Source organism: Petaurus breviceps, unplaced genomic scaffold (genome assembly GCF_028583685.1).
Source record: "Petaurus breviceps papuanus isolate PSGF00001 unplaced genomic scaffold, PetGlider_PUasm1.0 90763, whole genome shotgun sequence".
Taxonomy (NCBI): Eukaryota; Metazoa; Chordata; class Mammalia; order Diprotodontia; family Petauridae; genus Petaurus; species Petaurus breviceps.
This window is the reverse complement of record NW_027187340.1, coordinates 4,805,603-4,823,785: the sequence shown is the minus strand read 5'-3', so window position 1 is coordinate 4,823,785 and position 18,183 is coordinate 4,805,603. Positions and strand designations below refer to the sequence as shown.

Genomic DNA, 18,183 nt, shown 5'->3' with positions numbered 1-18,183 from the left:
TCCTTCCTTCCTTCCTTCCTTCCTTCCTTCCTTCCTTCCTTCCTCCCTCTCCCTCCCTTCCTTCCTTTCTTCTCACTTCACAGGGTTGCTGTGAAGGTCAGAGGATGTAATATATGCAAAGACTGTTTGGAAGCTATATGCACTGAACAAATATGTAAGGGATTCTTATATTTCTGCCTACCCATCCCCACATGCTTTTAGCAGAGTCGCCAGGGCAACCACTCAAGTGTACCCATAACATAGCCGGCATACTCATTGAGAGGATGGGTGAATTGTGAAGCCTCTCTCACACACACACACACACACACACACACACACAAGCAAACACACAAAGGAACACACATGCATACACACACACATGCACCACACACGTGATTATACAAATGGCACCAAACCATGCTGTGAAAAAATACACAACACTAAATTATTCCAGGTTGTGTCTTGGGAGATGAGGCACTCATTCCTTCCATCGAACACATCAGCTATAGCAACACATGGAAATTCAAATCTGTGTTTCTAATTAACAAATGAAAATCCATCTGAGCCAAGTTAGAGAGGCAAGCTGCTCAGTGAGAGCCCTTGGCTGCTGGTGCTGCTGATGTCAGATCAAACCAATTAGCCAAATTATGGAGACAAAAGGGATGGAAATCTCTCATTCTTTCGGGCTCTGAACTGTTTCCTCGTTGGGCTCTGCTGTGAGAATTTTTCCCTCTATTTGTGACAAATTAATTTTAAGCCAGAATCATATTTTAATCCGAAAAGGAAAGGAAAAGACATCAGCCTATAAAGATGACAGTAGCAGTTAAGGCAATGAAACATTTTTGCATGGAAACAATGATTCACGAACTGTTCTGCCCCTACCAGAAAAGAAGCCATTTGGAGCTCTTCCTCAGAGAGTCGAAAGATGCTTATAATACAGGCAACATTTAGAAAAACTTCATTATAAAGAGCAAATTCCTGCCTTCCATTTTTCTTCTTGAGAGAGTTCACTGGTTGCCTTGGTCTATGTGTCTCTCAGTGAGTGTGAGTGTGTGTGTGTTTCATAAAATTAGATTCTAGCAAAGGGAAAGTGAATTTATGCAAAAGCAATTCATCAACCACTTCTGTGCTCAGAATTCACCGAGGTAATTTAGATACTTTAATGGCAAGGTAGTTTAGGTAGGTATGCGGCAATGCCCCCTCCCCCCAACCGGCCAACAGCTACAGTAATAGAAAATGTGGCTTCTAAATGAATCTTTTCAGGAAAGTAATTCTTGTTTTAATTATTTATCCACTCTCAAATATAAAATATAATTACACAGTGAATGTCCATGGGAAAAAAAGATTCATACAACACAGTTTATATTATAAAAACTTTCTTCTTTTAGGAATTTCCCTTTGTGGGGAGGTGAGAAGAGACAAACAGAAAGAGAGACAGAGAGAAAGAGAGAGAGAGAGAGAATATGAATTCTTTTTAAAAATAAGGTTAGCCAGCAGCTTTTAGTGCTAATCTGTTTCTCATAACTCTGATGCTTAACAAGAGTCCATCCCATAATAAAATTCTATAGCTTCAGAATTTGCAATATTTGCACCATGGCCTTGACCCTGGAGATGTCAGATATATATATTACTTGGCTGCTATAATTTACTATTGACATCATGGATTAAATTTGTTGTTTCAGCTAATGTAACAGAGCAAGCAAGGTAGATTTTGAAACCAAAGCCAGCTACTGAAATACGAGGGTTGTCAAGTATAAATTTACAAAAGATATTCAGACTGGGTGTGGGAGACAAAAATAAATGGACAGAGAAGCCATTTTTGACAGACTGCAAGGGGCTCGAGACTTAAACTTGAACATTGTAAATCCAAATGTCACAAAACGCTGCTACAGAGAAAGAGACATGTCTATTCCTCAGGAATATAAATGGTGATATGAAACCAAACTTTCAAGATGCTGGGCATTTCTGAAAAGTATATCACTGCTGCCTGATAACAAATTTAGCGCTCTCTCTTTTTTTTTCCCCCATCCAGCTTCAAAGGCACAGAAAACCACAACTTCACAATAAGCACTGAACAAAATATCTGTATTTATGGAATAGTATTTGGCTTAGAAGGTTAGCAAGATGTGAGTTTCATCGAATTTGTAAAGGTTGTCTTTTAAAAAATTAAAAATAATAATAGCAGGCATTTATGGAACCTTTTAAGGTTTATAAAGCACTTTATAAATATGGTCTCATTTCATCATTTTGGCCATCTTGGGAAGTAGATGCTATTATGATCCTCATTTTATAAATGAGGAAACAGAGACAGATAGTGGGTAAATGACTTGCCCAGGGTCATATAGCTGGTAAGTGATATAGGTAAGATTTTAATTGAGTTCTTGACTTCAAGTCTAACATTCTATTCACTATGCCACCTATGTGCCACTATAACAGATAATATAACTAATAATATAAATAATAACAAATTAAGTCAATCTGCATGTGACAAGGCCCCAAATATGCCAAGGCCAGGCTTCACTTTACCAGAGAAGTTCTCAAGACTTAATTGAGAGTGGATGTTCTAACTACCCCCAGATATTATGACACATACATAGATTAGCACAGGACTCCTTGAAATGTCATTGTGTCAGTTCTGTGACTGGACAATGAGAATGACAGGGCCCAGCAGAGTCTGGCATGGACTTCACTAGATAATATTCCTACTCTGAGTTCCAGGGATTTGGGACATTTAGAAATGCCTGCGTATACAGTGTGCTTCATTATAACGCAACCTTTCATATCATTCTTTTTTATTTTAAATCTGGGTGGATTTATTTATTTTTTGGCCTTTTGGAGGGGGGTAGGTAAGGCAATTGGGGTTAAGTGACTTGCCCAAGGTCACACGACTAGTTTTTGTGTGTTAAGTGTCTGAGGCTGAGTTTGAACTCAGGTCCTCCTGACTCCAGGGCCAGTACTCTATTCACTGCGCCACCTAGCCACCCCCATACCATTCTTTATAGGTTTTCTACATATTGACTTAAGAATCACTGGTATTGGGGTGGCTAGGTGGCGCAGTGAATAGAACACTGGCCCTGGAGTCAGGAGGATCTGAGTTCAAATCTGACCTCAGACACTTAACACTTACTAGCTATGTGACCTTGGGAAAGTCACTTAACTCTAATTGCCCTGTCTTCTCCCCCTGCCAAAAAAAAAAATCACTGGTATTATAATACAGGTATAGTCAAAGAATGGTCAAAGTTTTGTACAAAGGTAAAGTACAATTTTGATTGTGACAATAAAATCCTATCCAAAATCACTACATCTTCTACTGGAAGCCTCTCCCAATCCTTCCAATTTCTAGTACTTTCCTTGTTTTAATTATTTCCTATTTATTCCGTATATAGTTTGCACATAATTATTTTCATGTTGCCTTCACCCTTTAGACTGTAAGCTCCCTGAGGGCAAGGACTGTCTTTTGACTCTTTAAAAAAAATATATCCAATGCTTAGCACAGTGCTTGGTGCATATCAGGCACTTTTAAAAAATGTTTATTGACTAATTAATGTTATCCCCAGATATTGTCACAGAAATGGTCCCTAGACCAGTTTTCTGGTCTGATCCATGGTTAGATTACCTCCAGAGGGCACTCAGACATTTTTCTGATGACTTTGCATTTTGTACATGTTCAAAGAGGAGGGGATAGGGCATCAGTTGCCCCAAGAAACCCAGCTTAGTAATCTGGCATTACAAGAATTTGCCCAATGTGCTTTGGTGGGACAAATCCAACTCTGGGATGATCTCATCCATCAGTAATAAAATAAAGGTTTACTGAGCAAAGGTGCTTGATACAAGACTAGGCTCTTGGAGTTACACAGTATCTATTATATAGAATCCCACCATTTTGTAATCCAAAATATATATAAAAGAGAGGGGAAAAAAAGGAGAAAAGAGGTATCAGACAGACAGACCGACAGACACACACACACAATGAAGAGAGACTTGGGCATATACTGAAAACAATCCAATTATGGGAAAATGAGCACACGTTTAAGTCCATGACTTGTACACTGCCCCTGAATAAGTTATCACTAGATTTGAATGGGAACATCCAGACCTGAAGAAGCTGCCAGGAGAAAGTACCAAGGGCCACAGTGGGAAATGCCTTTGCCTACTTGTGTTCATTCATTCACTGACTCTCACCCTGGTACTCAACCACCTATGCATTGCCTTGGAATCTCAGCATCTCCTTAGAATATTTCATGATATTAGAATTCGGTTGGAAATAACTTGGGCCCTGGGAACCTAGAGCAGCCTAGGTATAGGGGTGAGTGACAGGGGTGGGATATACACGCTAGCTATGATGATGATGATGATAGATAGATAGATAGATAGGTAGATAGATAGATAGATAGATAGATAGATAGATAGATAGATAGATAAGATATCAGAAAGATAGGGACTAGATCTAGACTAGACACTACTCTGGCAAGGGAGTGTCAATTAAATTTGGGTTAAAATTTAACAAATTTAAAAGAAGGATTAAAAGGGAGAGAGCCTGGAGGCAGAGAGATCAGTGGAGGGACTATTGCAATAATCCAAGCAAAAAATAATAAGTTTTTGAACTAGGATAATGGCAATGTGAGTGGAAAAGAGGGGATAGATAAGATTGTAGACAGAATCAAAGGGATGATAATAGCTAATTGAATGGGGAAGCAAGGGATAGGGAAAAGTCAAAGACAATATTATGAATCAGGATTTAGGTGGTAGGGAGGAAGGAGAGACCACTCAGAGAAATAAAGAAGACAGGAGAAGGAGGAGGAGCAGGTTTTAGGAGGAAGATGATAATTTTGGCTTTGGGCATGGTGAGTTTAAGATGCCAGAGGGTGATCAAGTGAAGTGGCTAAAGAGAATGTTATAAAAAGCAGATATAATGCTTACTAGAAAGATCAGCGTTTAAGGAAATTGATCCAGGAATCAGCTGAATACTTGAAATTGGGAGTGAATGAGATCGTCAAAGAAGAGACGATAGGAGCATACACAAAATCCGGGGGAATGTTAATATTGGGGGGAGGTGAAGAGGAACCAGAAAAGATATCTGGGAAGGAGTGGTCAAAGAGGTAGAATGAGAACAAGAAGAGTGCATTGTCATAGAAGTCAAGGAAAAAGGAAGGGATTCTGGTAAAACAGAATCAAATACGGTAGACAAAGAAAGATGAAGATGGTGAAAAGGTCATCAAATCTGTTGATTAATAGGTCACTGGTGACCTTGGAAAGAGTACTTTTCATAGATTGTGGGAGTGGAAGCCAGACTTCAAGAAGCTGGTGAGTGAGTAGAATACATGGAGACATCAATTATAATCTACTCTTTCGAGAAATTTGTCATTGAAGGGACAAAAAATGTCAAAACAAGTTCAAGAGATATCAGCATCTAGGGGAGGTTGTTTGTTTTTTATTTTCGAATAGCTAGACCACATTTGTAGCCCAAGAGAAAGGATCCAGTAGAAAAGGAGAAAATGAAGGTCAAGTACTATGGCCAAAAGGATATAAACCTGAAGGTTTAGGAAAGAACAGAACAAGCCCATTGCTGGTGGGATTGTGACAGCAGAACTCTCAGATCACACAACTCTCAGGGTTAGAGCAAACAAATGGAAACATAAGGAATGCCTATACATTGAGGAATGGTTGAACAAATTACAGCACAAAAATACTCATTAGTTTTAGAGAAATCTGGGGAGACTTATATGAAACAATGAAGAATTAAGTGAAAGGAAGCAAGAAAGCAATTAATACAACAACAACATTGCAAAGACATACAGCTTTAAAAGACTTAAGAACTCTGATCAATGTAATGACCAAGAAAAATTCTAGCAGACAGTGATGAAGCATACTACCTACCTTCTGTTAGAGAAGTGGTGAACTCTAGGTGCAGAATGAGACATATATACATACATACACACATGCATACACATAAATACATGTGCAACATTTATACTTGTCTACATATATACATGCATACATACATAATATATACACACATATACATGCATTTGTATGTAAAATTATTTGTGTATATTTATATATGTATATATACATGTATATGTATATAGGGGTGTGCATGTGCATGTGTGGTGTATGTGTATGTGCGTATTTGTACATTGCCAATGTAGGAATTTATTTTGACTAATTATGCATATTTGTTAAAAGAGGTTTTTTTAATTAATTTTGTTTGTTTTGGATGGTAATTGGGGTTAAGTGACTTGCCCAAAGTCACACAGCTAGTAAGTGTGTCAAATGTCTGAGGTCGCATTTGAACTCAGGTCCTCCTCCTCCAGGGCCGGTACTCTATTCATTGCACCACCTAGTCGCCCTTTTAAATTAATGTTTAAAGGTATGGTTCAAAGTAAAATGTGAATATAATGAAATACTATATTTGGTAAAATACTGAAAGAGAATGAAGAACAGAGGTATATCTCATTCATGTAGGAGAATGCGGGAAGTTTTCATTGAGCTTGACTTTGAAGGAAGAGTAATGTCAACAGGCAGAGTTGGGGACAAAATATGTCTGTTACGGTGCCTAGACTATGCAAATGAAGGAGCAGAACAGAGCAGGATGTGATTGGGGGTAAAGCCAATAATCCAGTTTGGTTAGAAGAATGTAGAGACAGTGAAGTCATGTGATATAAGATTATAAAGGTAAATGGGAGCCATATTGTATAGGGCCTTAAATGCATGGCTATGTAAATTGCATTTTATTCTAAATGCAATAGGGAGCCAGCAAAGGTTTTTGGACAGGAGAGTAATCTGGTTAGAATTGTACATTAGGAAGATGAATTTGACAGCTGTGTGAAGAATGGGATGAGGCAGTTAGGTGATGCAATAGATAAAGCACTGAACTTTGAGTCAGAAAGACTTACAAGTTCAAATCCTGCCTCAGACACTCACTAGCTATGTGACTCTAGGTAAGTCACTTGACCTCTGTCTGTCTCAGTTTCCTTATCTGTAAAATAGTGATAATAAGAGGACTTTCCTTCCAGGGTTGCTGTGAGGATTAAATGTAAAGTTTTTTGTAAACCTTAAAGTGCAATACACACGCTAGCTATGATGATGATGATGATGATGATGATGACAGACAGATAGGAGATGGGAAAGATAGGGATTAGATCTATGATTTTATTGGTATAGGGAACTCCTAAGGGAAGAAACCTATGCTTCCAGTGCAGGTCAACAACTTCTTTCCACAAATTATAGTCTTAAAGCATTGGCAGGAGCATTACAAGGTTGAATGACTTGTGAGAGAGGGAGCACAAATCAGAGGCAGAACCTGAATCCAGGTGATCCTGGTTCTGAGACCAGTTCTCTGCTCCATTACCATGCCATCAGTTATAAAGATATAATCTTCATCTAGATAGGAGGTAATTAGGGTCTGAACTAAGATAACAGAAGAGATGGGGAAGGATAGAGTGTTAACTAGGTATCAGGAACATCATTGACGATCAGATTTAGGTCAACGAGCAAAACCAGAAGCAGGTTTAGGAACTGGAAGAATAAAAAGTGAAACTGAATGGTTTTTGTTAATGTTTGTTTTGTTAATGGTTTCAGTTAAGGTGAAAAATAGGTTCAATAGGACTGAGGAAGTAAAATGGAGAGATGGCTAAGAGTTTATAAGTAGGCAGGAAAATTTCAGAGATGAAGAATTTTAGAGATGGAGTGGTTGCAAGTGAAAATATATATATATATATATATATATAAAGTTTGCCCAGTCTAGTAGGTAACTTGAATTAACTGGAGTTGAGGGCATAAAAAAGATCTTTGGTATGGATATTGAAATATTGAGATCACTGAGGATACAAATATAAAAGTGAAACAGTCCCTGAAATCAAGAAGCTTTTATTCTAACAAGGAGACAACAGAGAGACAGAGACCAAGAGAGACAAACAGAAAGAGATGGTTGACAGATGGGGGGGGGGGGGGAGAAAGAAGAGGGAAGAGGGAGAGGAGGGGGGGGGGGGGGAGAGAGAGAGAGAGAGAGAGAGAGAGAGAGAGATCTGTACATAAGTACACCCATACACACACACACACACACACACACACACACACACACACTAAATTAAAGGGAGTTTGGGAAGGGAGTGAATTAACCCCTAGGTGGATCAGGAAAGGCTTCATGAGTTCATGTTGCAGGACTGCAGCTCAGGAGAGAGATGAGGGTTTGATGTATATAGGTGTGGGAAATGTGAAGAATCTGCATAGAGATAATACCGAACCCATGATGGCTAAGGAAATCACCAAGTTAGATCATACAGAGTAAAAAAAGAAGAGGGCACAGAAGAGAGCTTTGTGGCCATAGATAATGAATTAGTGAAGGAGATTGAAAAGGAACAATCAGACAGGTAGGAAGAACAGGAGAAGAAAAAAATTTCATAAAACCCCCAAAGGGAGAGTGTATGGGAGAAGAGAGGTAGTCATCAGAATCAAATGCTGCAAAAAACTCTATAAGAATGATGATTGAAAAAAATAGCAATTAAGAGGTCATTGGTAGATACATGATATTGTTAAAGATCTCATTATTAAAGATCGAATAATAAAATTAGAAGAGAAGCAGATCATATACCTTTCACAACTATGGGTTAAAGATGTATTCTTAACCAAATGAGGGATACCATGTTTCCCCGATAATAAGACACTGTCTTATTATTTTTTTTGGAAAGAAAAAGACCAGAGGGCTTATTTGCAGGGGAGGGCTTATGTTGTCCTGCCTCAGCTCTCCTCCGCGGCACTGCTCTCAATGGCGCCAGCAAGCAAATCACTGGGGAAGAACAGGATGATGCGTTCACTGCTACAGCTCTGATTGGATGCAGCTCAGAGCGCGGCGTGCGTTTCACCCAGGGGGGGGAAGGGGGACAGTGCATACAGAGGGTACCGTAATGTAGCGTGTAGCACAGGGGATCACCTTCACTACAGTAGCAATCTCAATAGGGCTTATTTTCGGGGGAGGGCTTATTTTAGAGGAATCTTACACAGTAAGGGGAGGGCTTATTTTCGGGATAGGTCTTATTATCGGGGAAACACGGTAGAGGGCAATTACAAAAGATAAAATAAATAACTTTGACTGCATGAAATTGAAAAGCCCATACACAGAAAAAAATTTTGTGTAGGATAAGAAGGAAGAAGGTCAAGCAGAACCAGGCAAACGTTGTACACAGTAACAGCCAGATTGTTCGAAGACTGACTTTGATAGCCTTGGCTCTTCTCAGCAATGCAAGGATCTAAGACAACTCTAAAAGGCTCACGATAGAAAATGCTATCTACATCCAGAGAAAGAACTTTGGAATCAATGCAGGTGGAAGCATACTATTTGCTCTCCCTTTCTTCTGCTGTTTTGTTTTGTTTCTTCTTTCTCATGGTTCCTCCCATTAGTTCTAACATTCTTTACATAACTAATGTGAAAATGTTTCACATGAATGTATAAGTTCAGCCTTTATCAGGTTGCATGCCATCTTGGGGAGGGGGAAGGAGAGAGAAAGGGAAAGAATTAAAAACTCACAGTCTTATGGAAGTGAATGTTGAAAATTAAAAATAAATAAATAATATTTTTTTCAAAGGAGGGAGATGTTCAAGTGGGGTAAAATTTGTATCAGATTTTTTAGATAAAGGTTTGGTAGGCAAGACATATAAACAACTTATTTATACATTCAAGAAAAAAAATCATTCCTCATATAGTCAAAATATATGAGGAAACAATTCTCAAAAAAATTTCAGACTATTAACAACCATTTCAAAAAATGCTCTAAATCACTAAGAAGAGAAATTCATATCAAAACAAATTCACACCAAAGCATCACATATTCTCAAATTGGCAGACTAAAATGAAAATCGTTGATGTTGGAGAGATTGTGGGAAAACAGGGCCACCAGTGCATTGTTGGTAGAGTTGTGAATTAGTACAACTTTTTTGAAAAGCAATTTGGAATTATGCAAATAAAGTGGCTAAAATGTCCATACCCTTTGATATCCCCTCCCCTTCCCATTATACTATTAGGGTTAGACCCCAAGGAGGTCAATGACAAAAAGAAAGTTCACATTTATGGCAAAATATATCACCACTTTTTTCTGGTAACAAAGAACTGGAAGCATTGAGGATACCCATTGGCTGTGGAATTGCCAAACAAATTGTAGTATATGAACTTAATGAAATGTTATTGTGATGTAAAGAAATGACAAACATGATCACCATAGAGAAGCATGGAAAGAGTTATATGATCTGATACAGAGTGAAGTAAGCAGAGCCAATAAAACAATATACACAGTGACTACAACAACATAAATGAAAAGCACTATAAAACAATCAACAGTCAATGTTGCACAATTACAAAAATAAGTATAACTCCAAAGAAGGTGGGAGGTCCATGTGTATAGCACATTACATATATTTTCAGATTTTAAAAAAGTATTGATCAATTTACTTCATTTTTTCACTCTTTTTTTTTCTTTTTGGAGGGAATAAGACAGGGCAATTGGGGTCAAGTGACTTGCCCAAAGTCACATGACTAGTAAGTGTTAAGTGTCTGAGGTCAAATTTGAACTCAGGTCCTCCTGACTTCAGGGCCAGTGCTCTATTCACTGCACCACCTAGCCACCCCTACTCTTCTTTTAAAAAAAAAATAATGTTACATGGATTGGTTCTCTGGAAGGGGATGGAGTAGAGATACTAGGAAAAATTATGGTAATATAAAACCCAAAATACATTAATATTTTTTTTTAAAAGACATCATAGTAACTTTGGAGAGGCAGTTTCAGTTGAATGATGAGATCTGAAGCCATTTTGGAGAAAGTCTAGAAGAATATGAAGATCAGAAGCAAAAGTACTAAGTGCAGAGGGCTTTTTGCAAGGAGTTTGGCTGAGAAATAAAGGACATAATTAGGACAATAGTTAGTAAAAATGGTGGGATTTAGTAAAGTTTTTTTATATTTTTAAGTATGGGAGACTTTCCGGTGTGTTTGGAGATGGGGAAAGAACCTGGCGAGAGATTAAAGACAAGAGAAAGACATTAGAGAGAAAGTTGATGGGGGTGGGGGAAAGGAAGGGGCGGGGAATCTGCTGGCAAAGACCTAAGGGGATGGAATCAAGGGTACAAACAGAGGCAGAGGCCAAAGTGAGAAGAGCTACCTCTATATCAGAGAATGGAATAAAGTTGGCCTTTGTGGGGAATGATGTCAAAGAAGTGAAAGATGATGGTTCATGAGATAAGAAGGAGTGCCCTCTTTTTTTTTGAGTCAAAGACTTTATTTAAAAGGATAGAGATGTTTTGAGAGGCTTGAGAAGAAAAGAGAAGTCTTGCAACAGCTGCTGTGGAGAGTGAAACAGAGAATCATTTCAGGATTAAGAGAATTGTCCTACTGCAGTTAGGATCTAACCGAGATTGGAAAGCATACATTTGTAGGGATCCCAGTCAGTGTGCTTGCATATTTTTTTTTTCAGCTCCATTCATCCACACATGAATAGGAGCAGAGGAAATAGAATTTGGGATTAATCTTGGTGTGGTCATAGCAAGACATGAAAAGTAACAGATCAAGAGAGCAAGAGATATGAGAACACAGGCTAGTGTAAGGTTGAACTGGTTCACTAAAGGGTCAAGATCAGAAGGAGAGGAGATTGTAGCCAATTCAGGAGTAATGACTTGGCATAGAGTGAGTGGCACAGGGATTAGAGATCAACAAAGACAAAGGATAGGCTCAGGAGAAGTAAGGCACAGAGACTGAATGGTAAGAGATTGTGATTAGATGAAGGAATTTCAGAATTCTTGATTATGGAAGGAGAATACTTGTGGGTGATGGCAGGATAAAAAACATGTTGTGTATTTGAGATGGAGCAGAGGAATAGGTTGGAGTTGAAAATTCCAAAGAACTTGGAGCATACTTGAGAGATCACATTATAATGGTGGGTAGACATGTAGGTGTATGTATACCTATACCTGTGTGTGTGTTTAATACACACATGTATAACATACATACACACATATCTTCTGTCTGGTTTGGGTGGTAAATTTGCATAGAGTGAACCTCAGAAAACAAGTCATAGCTGAGTGATGGTGGTAGAGGGAGAGTTTAGTAGTTACTAGTCATAGGAAGCAAGTGTTTTAACTCCACCTCTGGGACCAGAGAGTGCCACATGTGAGAGAAGTTGCATCCAGTACTGAAAAGGTGGCCAGGGATGTCAAATCATCAAGAGTAAGCCAGGTCTCAGTGAGAGTCAGAAGAGAAAGAGGTCTAAAGCAAAATGAAATTTGTTGATTGGAGAGCAGGAGTTCAATAGAAGGGAGCAAAAATCTCTGTGCCAAGCAACTTTAAAAACATTTGTAATATGGTAGCCAAAATAGGTCAATTCACCAAGAAGGGAATGGACCAGTTCAATGACCATCTGGTTTATTAATTATATTATATTATTATTATTAATTATATTATATTATAATAAATTATATTAATATGCAGAGAGAATGCATATTATTGATTAAAAATTTGGCTTTCTGGTTAATTAATCAGTCTTTTCTGAGTCTGGCTAGCTTGAATCAACCCACCAGTACTTGATCACCCCTGTGGGTAAGCTGATGAAATTTAATTTCTGAAACTACAAGACTAAGGGCCCCCTTGATGTGGTGACCCAAGCAAGGGCCATGCTATGAAGCCCAGACTCAAATTAACTAGATGGATTCTTCCTTTTCAGCATGATAGGATTTGCCAGAGTTCGAATTTTGTTGGTATAGCCTTCAAAGTGCCAGACTCATCTCCATACCACAATAAGGCATTACTGTAGGACTTAAAAAATAGTAACAATTGTAATTTGCTTGGTACCGTACACAAGTGTTCTGCATACACTTAGAGGTGAAGTGGTATAGTGGAAAATGCACTAGATTTGGAGTCAGAACACCTGAGTTCAAATGCTTCTTACTTCTTTGCCAAGAACACCCCAAATGGGATATAAGGAGTCAGACATGACTGAAAATCAATAAGAAATGTGATGTGGGGAAAATCACTTCCATTCTCTCTATCCCAGTCATCTATAATGAGCTAGGTGGCATTGTGGGTAAGAACTCTGGAAGTGGTCAGGAAGAACTGAATTCAGATTCCGCCTCAGAAACTTACTAGCTGTGTGACCGGGGCAAGTAGCTAAATCTGTCGCAACTTCAGTTTATCTATAAAATTAGTATAATAATAGCACCTACCTCACAGAGTTGTGAGGGGATCAAACGAAATACCATGCACAGTGCTTTGTAAACCTTTAAATGCTAGCTATTTAAAAAAATTAATAAAACAAGGGGCAGGTGGACTAGATGACCCAATGGTCACTCCATCTCTAAAGCCTAAGGATGCACCTCGATTTTTAATTTGTACAACTAAACCCTTTATTTGAATTTTTTGATTGTTAGCCCATGATAACCAAATGACTATAATAATGATGAAATTAAATTTATCTAACTACACTGTTTATATAGTTTACCCAAACAGGATGCAATTATAATAGTTCCCCAATGTCAATGCAAAATATGAAAATGTCCGAGGTGAGAAGGGGGAAAAAAGACGCTTTTAGCACGTTCTTAGCTCACTGAGAAAAGGTTACCTCTAGTTACACAATAAGTGTAAGTATAAAATAAACAAACTCCATCTTTAATTTATGCACCAAAGCCTAGGTATTAGGCAAGGATTGTACCAAGATACATACTTGTAACTACAGAATAAACAAACTCCACCTTTAATTTACCTTTCCTAGCGCCCTAAAGCCTAGGTATTAGGTGAGGATTGTTACAGAGATACATCCGCCAGACAAAAAGCCCCTCTTGTTATTAATGACTGGTGGAGGCCCAGTGTAATCAAAGGGCACAGCTGCCGTGATATACGGGCAATGACAAACCTCGAGATCTTTCCTTTTCAGTGCTACAAGCCTAAAAGCAGAGAACTTCCAGGGCTGTATATCTGCAAGATGAATAGTACAAGATAGGAATATACCGTCTGGAAAAGTATTGTTATATACCCCACATACAATCATTCTCAATATGACTCCAGTGCATTTTTCACCATTTCAGAACTCTCCTCGTTGTTTGTAAATAGCCAGTTTCGAAGTAGAGATTTAAAACCTTCCAACTGCACCAGTTGCTGTAGCCTGATTGGAAAACCAGGGGCTGCACCGCTCAGTGTCCGCCGAGCTGCCTCCAAGAGATTCATAACCCCTTTTACAGTGATAGGCAGCATCAAAGGAAGGAATCACCTCCAGAATATACCCGAAATCATTTTTATTTTGGTTCTTGATCATGCCAGGATGATCTAAAGGGAAAACTCAAACATTGCTCCCAAATGAATTGGACAGAAAGGAACTCATAAGGACAATTCACGGGTGTTTTTATGCATTTTTTTTTTTTTTACCTTTTTTCCTTCTTGAACTTGTGAGTAGTGGTTAAATAGATACGATTTTGCTTTCTTAAGAGCCCAAGGAATGCAAGCGGAAATCACGTCCAGGGTAAACAAAGACTGGCCCACCCCCTCAATGCAAGGTTAACTTTGGGTGCTTACCCAGGTGTGAATTCCAGTTAGGAGCTCCAGACATCATCGCTGTCCAGGTTTCCATTAAGAAATAAGGCGAACAACTACTCTGAATGGACAAGGCAAAGGCTTTAACCAGATCAATAGCAAAGACACGTCCATGCACACTCAGAGGAAGTCAGCCAGGCTCAGTGACCTTTTCATGAACTTTCTAGAAGATGGCAGATCATTCATAGGGGCAAAGGTCAGTGTTCCTGCTGGTCACAAACAAAAATCAGTTTTAGCAATGTAGTGAAAGATTGGAAGCACTCCCCTCTTTCTGCTTATATGAACAAAATACTGTTTATTGTACGTTGTCTAACAGTAACTGGGAAGAAGAAACTGCCTTTTGCGTTGAAAGCATCTGTTGTTTACATGTATTTACCAGTTTGGAGTATACTAACTTAATCAAGCATAACAAGACTAAAAAAGTAATAGAAATACTGGAAAACTCCAGTTAAGGTGGAAAGTAGTAAGCTGCCCACCGTACTACTTGCTGCCAGAGATGGTTATCAGCTTCTGATCTCCAGAGCCACAACACACAAGAAGCAAGAAGCGGGTGCCTGAAGGACAAGATAATAGGAAGTTAAGGAAAGAGCTTCAGCTATAAATAAATTATATAGGTTGTGGGGTGGGGGTGAGGGGGAAAGGAACAAAAGCCTTGTGTCACTCCTCTCTGGGCATGGGCCTACCTCACAGGCAAACACTGGGGCCACTGGGCTTCTCTGGAAAGAGGGAAAAGCTTTGGAGGAGCAATTATGTTTAAAACTAGCAATAAGATGCATTTTGAAAAAAAATTATCTGGGGAACTGATGGCACTCTGAGTTCTGCCTTTTAAAAATCTGAAAGTTGAAGAGATTTCGAGAGAAAATTGAGTACCCCTCCAAAAATGGGAACCCAATTCATTTTTGCTGTCTTTAAATAGAGGAAAGGATGTCATTATCTGACTAGCTGGGTTAATTCTGGAACTATAAACTGGCCTTTTCTATCTAAGAAATCAGGCAAATACCAACAAGTACTAAATCATTTTGCCCTACAAGTGGAATACATTTCAACCTATTTAATGAGTAAGGGGTGTTCCCAGTGACTAAAGGAGGAAGAAGAGAAATCATCAAAAAAAAAGGTTCTTCTGAGATCACAAGATCAATAGCTGATTTTACAGCTCAAGAAACTGAGGCCCAGAGAAGTTTTCTTTGTTGCCCTGAGTCACTTTAGAGAATAAGAAGCAGATCTGAGATTCAAGGCTAAGCACTCTGACTTCAAATTTGGCACTCCATTATACCATGAAGCTTAAGGAGATCCACAAACCTCTAATAAATATTCATAGTGATTGCACATCTTAAACAAAGGGTAAGATATGTATTTAGGAATGGTCCCAACCTTTCTGCACCATGTCAAAACCTCACTATGAGAGTAAGGAAGAACTACGACTTTCTTGTTGTCAGAGGACCATAGTTTGAATCCCAGCTCTGTTACTATCTATCTGACTTTGGCCAGTCACTTAATCTCATTGGACCTCCATTTCCTTAGCTGTAAAATGAGTCAGTTAGAAGTAGATGATTTCCAAGGTTCCTGCTCACTCTAAATTTTTGAATATTACTCAACAAATCATCTAAGGCACAAATCAGGTAATCAGTGACCATCTTAGGGAGTGCATGAGCCCCATATTATTAACTGTCTTGAAGATCTGTCTCCTTATAATCTCATATATAACATTGTTCCTAGAAAAGTAACTGTTTTCCAAAATGCTATTTCAACTAATCTCCTAGAGGTTAGTGTAGTGGATATAGTGATGGATTTGGAGTCAGGAAGACCTGGGTAGAAACCTGCCTTAGACACTCACTATGTCTGTGACCCCAGATAACTTAACCTCTCTTAATTGCTCTAAGCCTCAGTTTTCTCAGCTGTAGAATGGGAACAATGATAGCACCTATCTTATAAAGTTATTGGGGGGGGACCAAACAAGATAATATATGTAAAGCATTTTGCAAATTCTTGCTTTTTTTTTGAGGGGGGAAGGCAGGGCAATTGGGGTTAAGTGACTTGCCTAAATAAGTGTTAAGTGTCTGAGGCTGGATTTGAACTCAGGTCCTCCTGACTCCAGGGGTAGTGCTCTATTCATTGTGCCACCTAGCCACCCCGCAAATATCTCCATGTTTTTCATGGGAGTCGGGTTTTTGTTTTTGTTTTTTTTGCTTTTTGGAGGGGGGAAGTCAGGGCAATTGGGGTTAAGTGACTTGACCAAGGTCACATGGCTAGTTTTTTGTGTTAAGTGTCTGAGACTGGATTTGAATTCAGGTCATCCTGACTGCAGGGCTGGTACTCTATTCACTGCACCACCTAGCTGTCTGCAAATTCTAAAATGCTATAAAAATGCTAGTTATTTTTGGAACTGATTAATGATGTCAGGCAGGGCATGGTACACCTACATATCATTCCTACCTTACACATTTTCTCATATAAAACTTTTAACCAGGAAGCCAAAAATTTTTTTTCTATGTACCAGTTTTCTCTGTACATTATTAGGGCAGGCATTATGGTATAGGGGAGAGAACAGTGAACCTGGACGTGGAAAGTGAGTTCTGGCCTTGCCACTAAATTGCCATGGAATCATGAATACGTTATTTCATTTCCATTTGCCTCAGTTTTTTCTCTGCAAAGTGAGGGAGGTGGGCTATAAAATCATGAATTTCCCTTTCCATTCTAGTATTCCATGATCCATTTAAAAAAAAATCACTGACATGTACAGCTAGGTGGTGTGTTATAGTGGATAGTGTGCTTGCCTGAGAGTTGGAAGGCCTGGGGTCAAACCTCCCTTCCGGCACTTTGCTTGCTGTTTGACCCTTGCAAATCACCCAACCTCTATATTTCAGAAATAGTTGTGATGGGCTGTGATCTACTTTAGCAAAAAAGACTTTCCACATTTGGAATTCTCCTACAGATTAATCACAGATTCTTCAGGTATTCTTGTGGTCACTTACATGAGCAAATGTCACTGTCTCCTGAGGATATTCTATTATCTGGAAAACTTACAGGCAAAGGATGATCTGTTATGATCATAAGTTAGCTAGGAGTGTAAAGAATTTGGGCAAATAAGATTTACCTACTACGTCAAAACACAACATATTTCCCCCAAAATGAAAGCAATCGCCTGGAGTTTACATCTTTCCTTAGGTAAATGAATAGCCAGGTGATGATCAGAACTTCATTCTGGTTTTCATTTATAAATTTTTTTTTAAGTTTGGGATATAAGGAAAGTACAGAGGAAGAAACAAGAAAGAGTTATTAATCCTGAGAGAAAAAAAGCAAAGGCGAGTTTTTTTTCACCATAGTGCATGCCAAGCCTCAGCATTTCACTAAGATTACATTATGTTATGTGATTATGCATTCCAAGTCTCCTTTGGGTGAACTTTGAGAGAAGAGGGACTAAGCTAGTATGAACACAAAACTTGAGAAAAAACATCAACAATAACAACAACATTCCATCCAAATGTGGCAGCTTTTTTTTTTTTTTACTTTAAACTTTACTAAGGGAAGACTGTAGCTGAGGGAGAAGGATGGTGGACCTTAATTCATAAGGAAAAATAGTAAAGTGAATTTCAACTCAATGTAGCTACATTTTAAAAAAAAGTCTGAATTTTAAAAGAGCAAC

General features: G+C 38.6%; 1 long non-coding RNA gene across 1 annotated transcript in view; it reads right to left on the bottom strand.

Moving 5' to 3' along the window:
• The window catches only part of LOC138146530 (uncharacterized), an 88,657-nt gene that overhangs the window by 7,348 nt on the left and 63,126 nt on the right, over window positions 1-18,183 (bottom strand). The window contains exon 7 of the long non-coding RNA XR_011164514.1: window positions 14,523-14,749. This is a non-coding gene — a long non-coding RNA (uncharacterized lncRNA). The remainder of the gene's footprint in view (window positions 1-14,522; window positions 14,750-18,183) is intronic.